The 8,648-nt window shown below is 37.1% G+C and overlaps 1 long non-coding RNA gene across 1 annotated transcript in view; it reads left to right on the forward strand.

Annotated features, from left to right (window-relative positions):
- LOC135320225 (uncharacterized) overlaps positions 1-7,551 on the forward strand; it is a 126,503-nt gene extending 118,952 nt beyond the window's left edge. Inside the window, exon 3 of the long non-coding RNA XR_010379476.1 lies at positions 7,357-7,551. This is a non-coding gene — a long non-coding RNA (uncharacterized LOC135320225). The remainder of the gene's footprint in view (positions 1-7,356) is intronic.
- The last annotated feature ends 1,097 nt before the right edge of the window (positions 7,552-8,648 follow it).

Genomic DNA, 8,648 nt, shown 5'->3' on the forward strand with positions numbered 1-8,648 from the left:
AGCTAATATGTATTTTCCCTTAGAGTCTGGAGCTGAGGCACTGAGAGAGTAGGACAGTTACGCAAAGTGTGCTTAAAGAAAACAGCCATGTGAAATTTTGTCCAGTTAACTCCTGAACAAGTCTACGCCATATTAAGGCTGGAAGTAGGGAGGATCAGAGATCCATGAGCATAAGGCAAAAGTAAATCAGCAAAGAAAAATAGGAGAATTAAGTATATTCACAGATAGGAATAGAGATGAGAAAACTTCTGGGCCATGAGAGACAGGAAAAGTAGTTTAAGTTCCTGACTTTCCAGTTTCAGTCCCACCTGGCCAAATAGTATGTTGGGTTCAATCCTTCGATGTCTGTAAGATTGTCTGTTATATTCATACAATAAACCTGTCTTGACGTATTCTATTGTGATTGGTAGTTCCGACGTTTGAGTAAGAAGATTATATGATTAATCACCAACTAATTTTTATTTAATGTTACATATTAGTAATGTACTAAGCACTATGGGGACTAAGTCCTATGGGGGAAGCAAAATTAATAATAAAATTTAATACGTAGTCCTTTCGAGTAAAAATCTTAGAGATGGTTTGGGGGTGATAAAACAGTTAAAAAAGGGTGAATGATATTAGTGAATAATTCATTTATTTTAGATACCAATGAAAATATGTGTCACAGATAAATCTGTAGTAATACTACATACATGTTTCAGTAGGTATAACCTATATGTGTTTCTAATTGTTATACTGTGAATAAAGATAATTTATGCAGACACGTGTACAGGAGGATATATTGGTTGCAAATTGTTGTGGGTGTGTGTTTCTGGGAGAATGAACCGCCATTTCTATTAAGGTATAATTTAGTCACTGGGATCGGTGATTTGGGGAAGAAATCATACATTCTTCTTTCAACCCTAGCATCCCTACTTTTATATAAACATTAAGAAGTTAAATTGATTTCTTTCAGAATTCAAGAAGGATATATTATGATTAGGGAAACCTGAAGTGAACCCCATATTGCTGTGATGAATATTTTCATTGAGAGTCTTTTCTAAGTTTATTCTGTAAAGTTTTTATTCTTTGTTGTCTATGGCTACTGAAGGCTCTACACAGTTTGCTTAGTGGTCATCTAATAATCAGACTGAGAGTTCCTTAAAAGCCCAGAACCTATATGTCTCCCAGTCTTTGCCAAAGGTCTCTGTGCATTGGTGTACATTTTTAACGCTTAGCCAGGCAGTTTATAACTCTGTCATGGCCTTCCCTTCCTGATTGCGCAGAATCTCAAGGTCAGAAGTGAGATCTTAGTACCTTCTTAAGTCTTTCTTGAACACATGCACAGCCCCACACGTGTGCACAGCCCTAGGCATGTGTGTATCCCTCTAGGTACCTAGGAATATGTGTGAGCTTTTAAAACCTCCTATGCACGTCTCATTCCCCACCTTTTCCTTTTGAGCTTTTAGGATAGCCTAGTGTTTGTTCCATCTCTTATTTACTACCTCAGGCAGCTGAGATGTTCAACAATTGCCTCTGAAGATTTACTCTGATGAACTCGCCGGGGAAAAAGGCTGTTCTCATTGGGCAAGCTCCAAATCTGGCATAATAAAGACAGACTTGTGAGTGGTGTCTTCTAGGGAATCACCCTCCAAATCAGATAATGACGGTTAGTGGGAAATTTATCTTTGAAGGATAATCTAACCTTTTCTATTGCCTCTAGTTGCTGCTTTCCACCATGACGGTTCCTGTTTTCACCGCTGCCATAGAAATTGAGGGGGTTACATGAATAAGGCAACTTAAAACAATACAAAGCTTTCTGTTCTAGCTGAGATTCACCCACTTTTCTTTTTTTAATTCTTTTTTTTTTTTTTTAACTGATGTAGTTGATTTACAATGTTAGTTTTAGGTGCACAGCAAAGAGATTCAGTTATACATATATGTTTTCAGATTATTTTCCATTACAGCTTATTACAAGATATTTAATATAGTTCCCTGTGCTATGCAGTAGTTACTTATTATTTATTTTATATATAGTAGGGTGTAGCTATTAATCCCAAACTCCTGATCTATCCCTCCCACCCCCTTTCCATGCTGGTAACCAGTTTGTTTTCTATGTCTGTGAGACTATCTCTGGTTTGTAAATAAAGATGGAACTAAAGATTACCATATTATGGGAAGTAAGTCAGACAAAGAAAGACAAATATCATACGATATCACTTATGTGGAAGCTAAAAAAAATTACAAATTTTATCTACAAGTCAGCCTTTTTTCTTTATTGCCTTGACCTAATGAAACTGTTTTTTTCTAAGTATTATAATGTGTGTCTTGAAAAATCTAAATTTATTGTGACAGATTATATACACCTATACACTATTTCGTCAAGTACAAATGATTATTTCTCAATCGTTACATAATTTGTTTCTTCGGTTTACCGTATAGTTTCAATATTTTTATTTCATTTTTAATTAAGATTTTAAATTCTGTTTAAAGAAGCTTTGCATTCATGAGTAAAGATACCCCTTATGGTACTGTAGCTATTGGAGGAAAGTTATTGAAGTCTTTGAAAGTATAGAGGTGGCTATTTACTACCTCTTGATGATTGCATCTTCTCTGGGTGTAAGCTTCTAGGAAAAGCTTTCAGTCCAATTTTAATCTTTAATTTTCAAGGCAGTGTTCATCCAATTTATGCTGCAGCACATTCAAAAAGTCAATTTATCAAGAATCTCTGATCTTAGGCAATAATTATCCTATGCTCCCTAGAGTTACATGTCTTTCACTTGGCTGCTTGTTTTAACTGGCAAGTCTGTGTTCTCCGTCCTTGGATCTTCTTGTTTTATTTTATAAGTGTAAAATTGCAGGAGATTAAAGAGTCAGTATGCATAGTAATACCAATGATAAGTGCAAAATTTGAAGGGAAGATATAGAGGCTATGACTGTAAGACTTCTCTTAACCTTACTGAATTAAATATTGTTTGTTTCAATATGGTTCAGGGGAAATGACTAGTCTGTAGCTGAGTAGTTCATTCATTGGAACACTATATCAAACATTGTTTTAGATCAGCATTGTTACATCAGTTATATAAACATTGTTAGCAATGTTTTTTTATTCAATGTCTTTACAATCTAGTTACATGTGTGACTAGTATCTGGAGTTTCATAAATATGGCATTTTCTCTCTCCTTAAGATACATACCTTTTCATCAATCTACAGATAGAAACAAATGAGTGTATCGGGTGACCCTTTGTATAAATTGGGACATCAGCTATATTAATGGAGTGAATAATTTTTAAGTACTATGCACACTTAGTTACCTGCTGTTCCCCAAATATCTCCAGCATCTGAACAGAAGAAGCAATGATAATCCAATTTTAGTCACTCTTGGTTGCTTTTATGTCAGTCACTTACCTTGTCTCTCTGAGTGAGGAAATACACCTTTAGAGGGTACTGTTGCTTCAGTGGACTCCCCCGTCTCTTGCTGGTCATGGGGTATTCAGTTGGAGACTTAGGTTTTAACAAACTTTGGGCACTGAAGGTGCCACAGTGTGCTGTAGCAAATCTGTCTTTCCTTTTTTTATGTTATAGTCTACTCTGCAAGAGAATAATTTACAGATGAACATCACAAAATTCTAAGCATGGGGAATGTGTTCTTTTTCTCCAAGACCAGTGGGTGGCAGCAACCCATACATGCAATTATGTATATGATAAACTGAAATATGCCCTCAAGTCGGTTGTTACAGGTTTTAGACTGGGGCAGGGAAGGGTTCTGGAAGTTCATTTTGGCTTTCACACAAAGTTATCTCTTCCCACTTAAACTTTTCAATCACAAAGATGTCTTTGATTTTCAGTGGTTGTCCTTTTTTCTTCAAATGGTTTAGATCTTGGGTAAAGAAGACAACTGTTATTTTTAGAGCAATTCCAGAGACTCCACGATCTATGCTGGGGGGGTGGTGTAGCTGGCATCCAGATGTTTTACACAGTTCTCCATGAACCAGTGCTCTTGAGTTTTTATGTGCCTCTCTCCTGTTCTCCACAGCACTGAGTCATGAGTCCGTGGTTGTCTTGGCCAGGAGACAAATCTGAATGGTGGACAACCATGGTGCACAGTGACTGTTCGTCTCTGCTCTGGTGACTGGGGCTTTCTTACTGGGGTCGGCTCATCACTCTTGCATGGCTCCTTCTTTTCCAAGTAAGAGTCCTCACCAAGGAGGCTTCTCAGGCTCACCCCCAGTTCATCAGCTGTGTCCGATGAACCTTAATCCCAGTTTGTGCTCAAACTAGGCTGGATCAGTGGACCAGCCAGCCAGCCAGCCAGCTTTAGTGTATAAAAACACCATGGCTTAGAGCCAAGCCCTGTGAACCAGGAAATAAATTGTGGAACCAGGAGACCAAGTCAGGCCATGGTAACTTTTTAGTTTGCAGATACCAGCAGGGTCAAACCCTGAAAGTGATGGCTTAGAAAAGCCAAGGCAACATTCAAGTTTAGAGTCAGAGATTGTAGCCAGTGCCTTAGTTGGGTAGAAAGATTTATAGGGGGTTCCTAGCTCAACCTAGAAGACTGTTACTTAGCCAATGACACTTGAAATCAGACTTTTAGAATTCTAAAGAGAACTCCAGAGGATGTAATTTTCAACACAGTTTTAATTTATATTACTTTTTGTTCATAAAAATTCTTTCAAAGAAGTTTATTTGTAATGAAATTGAGAGGCTGATTTATTAAGGAGTGAATGCTCTTATACCAGACAGCCTGTTTTCAAATCCCAGCTCTCCCACCTATGCAATTTGTATCACCTTGTTAGACGTTCGCTTCTCCATGACTCAGTTCTTGTTGTTTTGGTTTTTTGCCATCCATATAATAGGGAAAATATTGGCACCTACCTTAAAGTGCTGTTGTAGAGATTAAATGGATTAATACGTGTGAGGTTTTTAAAACAGTGGCCAGTGCGTAGTAAAGATGCAGTAATGCTGGGCTTCAGATGAAAGTAGAATGGCTCTGATTGCGAGAAGGGAGGATGTGCACATCTCTGAGCCGCAGCCCCTCACTTAGCTTAGAGCATGGCAGCCTTCATATGGATCCATAGAATTCTTATGGTTTTACAGAGCATACATTGACATTCATGGCTCCATTACAATGTGCTCCCTCTAGAGCAGCCATGTCAGATACAGACATGTGACCATAACACTTTCAGCAATGGTGAGTTCATTATTTTAAACTGTTGTTACAGAGTTCTAAGTACCATTGATCCAGAAGGCAACAGGATATAATTGGAGCAGTTGCCCTTGATTCTGACAGATCTAGACTCCCATCTCTGCCCCGTCTTAGATATATGCCCTTGGGCATGTGACTTAATTTTCTGACTCTTCATTTACTCCTATTGAAAATGGGGATAATCTTAGTGTATCACTCATTGGTTTGCTATGAGTATTAAATGAGAGGATATATGTGAAGTGCCTGGCACATAATACACACCCAGAATTCTATTCATTGTTCCTCTTTGTTCTTTGAAAATCAATAGAAGAAAAGTTAAGTTAATGTTACTCATGTTTGCCTATAAGATTTTACTGTTAAACAGACGACGTAAACCCACTTCCTGTCCCTATCTTTTCCTATCAAGGCTTTTCTCAAATGTTCTACATTTGACATTTTTTTCCCCAGACCTCTCACCATCCTGGATGGCCTCCTTTGATTCTTTAGTTTGTCGATGATCTTCTAATACTGTGTCGATCCAGTCTGATTACCAGTTGCATGTGGGAATTAGACCGTCCTTAGATAGAAAGCTTTACGTTTATTGAAACAACCTAATTTTCTGAAGTTTCATCAAGTTCCTAGCTCATATCGAGCATATGTTTATCTAAAAACCCAAATTGGGAGTAGAGGTGCGAGATTTTACCTAAGTTGCTGTCTAACCGTTTCTTTGTTCCTGCCTCACTGAAGGAAATGCATCACCCAAAGACTCAGTCTCTTATAATTATTAGTTTAGGAAGTATGTGTGTGTGTGTGTGCCACTTACAGTCTCCTGATATTAGGACATAGTATAGAAAGAAACCTATGATATGAGGAAACTTGGACAAATGTTTTCTACAAAACCTTACGGTTTCTCCCAAAGTGTGTTCCTTTTGGTCGGTTATATTATATTGACCTCAGACTAGAAGATGATGGCTTCATAAAGATGCATCATCAGAGTCGTGGCAAAGACTGAGGAGCTCAAATTCACTTCTCTTCCTTTCCCCCAACAGTAGACAGCCTGTGTTGGATCCAGTAAGATGGTTGGGATAACAGCTGTGGTTTTACTCTTTTGGGACATCTAAAGTTCCTTACTCCTTTCTGATTTTACCAATTTAGACTGAAAATTGAAGCAGTGAATGTGGAGATTTTGTTTTGATTTATGCTGAAGAGCTACTACATGTCAGTTAGCATGCCAGACTCTAGAGGTGGAGTAATACTCATAGAAATGTACATGGGAGATGGTCTTTGCCCTTACGGAGATTACAGCCAGCTGTGACTAAATAATTCCAATACAGTATCATAAGAACAATTTCACAGGTATTCATTAGTGCCAAAGGACCACAGAAGAGAGAACCACCAATTGCTCTCATGGTGAGGTTATAATAAAAGAGGTCGTTTTTTCCCCTGACATCTGAAGAATAGGTAGGAATTTTAAAAATTAACCAAGGTTTAAAGGTTTAAAGAATATGTGTGTATCTATATTTCAAATATATGTGTATTCAGTATTATATAAATATATATTATATATTTTGGAAAGATAACCTCTACCTGCTTTAATTAAGAAAACATACTTTTTTTTAGCAGTTTTGAAATTTTTAATTTTTCAAGACAGTGTTTATCATTCTTACCCTATTCATTTCAAATAGTTCAAGAATGACCTCTATTTGACAAAATATTGTAGGGACATTTCTTAAGAGTTATTTTACAGATCTATTCTTTTTAATACAAGTTAAAGTGAAACCACCGTGGTTAAACTGTTCTTTTATCCAGACTTTACTAATAGAGACCTACCTCTCTCCGAGTCATTTGAATTTGAAAAAGCAGAATATATCTAGATATATGAGTAACAAATGCAGTCAAGTTAATGGATCTTAGTCAATTCTTGGCTGTGAAGAAAACCAATTTTAACCTGGGAAATCGATTGGAAATGTGGGAAACTCAGTCAGCAGGAAACCAGTGACCAGGACCACTTAAATTGGGTTAGAAATGGAATTTCAGACTGTAGCATGCTTTAAGGTTTGGAGGAAGCAAGCAATTGAGTGAATCTGGTTTGCTCGGAAGAAGTGTTAAGCTTCCTGACTATGGAAGAATAGCATATCCTAAGGGAAATTATAATTAAAGCACAACAGATTGTATTTTTCTTTTTCAGAGGAATTGTAAAGAGCAAGACGAATTCAGTGCAGCCTCCCAGAGGACTGTTCAAAGATCTCCAGGTAAAGAAAAATCTGTTCTGGAAACAGGAGGAGAAAAGGAAAGTGGAATAAAATAAAAGTCTGCTGCAACAGTTAAGAATTTTGGGACAGAGATAAAGGCAGCAGAAAAGTGAAATGAATTCATGCTCACAAAAGCAGTCAGATTATAAAGGGGCACAGATAATGGGAAGCCTTTATGATTATATCAGAGAGAGATCAGAAACAAAATGGGTTGGCAATTAAAAATGACTATTAAATATGTGCTTTCTCAAATCTATATTTAACAATAACTGCATTTCTTTTCGAAGAGCTATTTGGACAAGTTGGAGCTAATGGAAACTAGGTGAAAAAGTGAACAGCCAGGAGCTAGTAATTAAATAAGAAAAGAAGTACATTAGGGAATAGGAAACTTGTAGGTTGAATTCTAATGTCTTTTATGCGAGCTCTGGTTTTACTTCTGTACAGTCAAACTCAGTCTGTTCCTAAACAGCTAAGCAAAGTAGAAGCGTATCAGTGGAAATCAGGTAAGTGTGTTTAGAATCAGTTAATTGAATACAGTTATGTCACAGGACCGGGATTTTACAGATTTTTGAGAACTGAATGGTCATATACAAGAGGATGTAAGAAAACCATTGAAAGTTGTATCTGAAGACATAATTAGGGGCTGGTCTCCAGTAGGCTGTTAAGAAATACTTCTGTTGGAAGAGACACTGTTACCTCTTGCAAATTACTCCTGGGAGAACCAGTTGCGTTAGACACACATGTCTCTCGTGTATTTTAGAATAGCCTAAAACATAATGATGAAAAAAATTAAGTTGTGTATTTTTCATCTTCCTGATCCCTGTTCTTAGACTATTTCCAACCAGGCTTGCTGTCCACACTTACTTACACCTCTTTCTTATCAAAATCTGATGTAATTCATGCCCTACCCTGTTAGAGCCCTACTGTCTACTAGCAGAGTAACCAGTGAAACCACACTATTGTGATCATGTGATGTCATGGACTTCTGGGTTATCTTTTCCAAGGGTTAAATTTGCAAATTGGTCTTCTGTAGACCCCCAAACCTCAATTTAATAATAAAGTTATTCTTACAGTAATAACTTTAGGGAAATATGGCAGAATACCAGGCTGGGTTACATAGACAGGGGAAGCTTTCAAACATCCTTTTAATCATTCTATACTGAAATCATTTATTCTTTGAAATTAGTATCATTGAGTATTTTGTCACATGTCTGTCTACTAGGTGCTT

This window comes from Camelus dromedarius, chromosome X (genome assembly GCF_036321535.1).
Source record: "Camelus dromedarius isolate mCamDro1 chromosome X, mCamDro1.pat, whole genome shotgun sequence".
Taxonomy (NCBI): Eukaryota; Metazoa; Chordata; class Mammalia; order Artiodactyla; family Camelidae; genus Camelus; species Camelus dromedarius.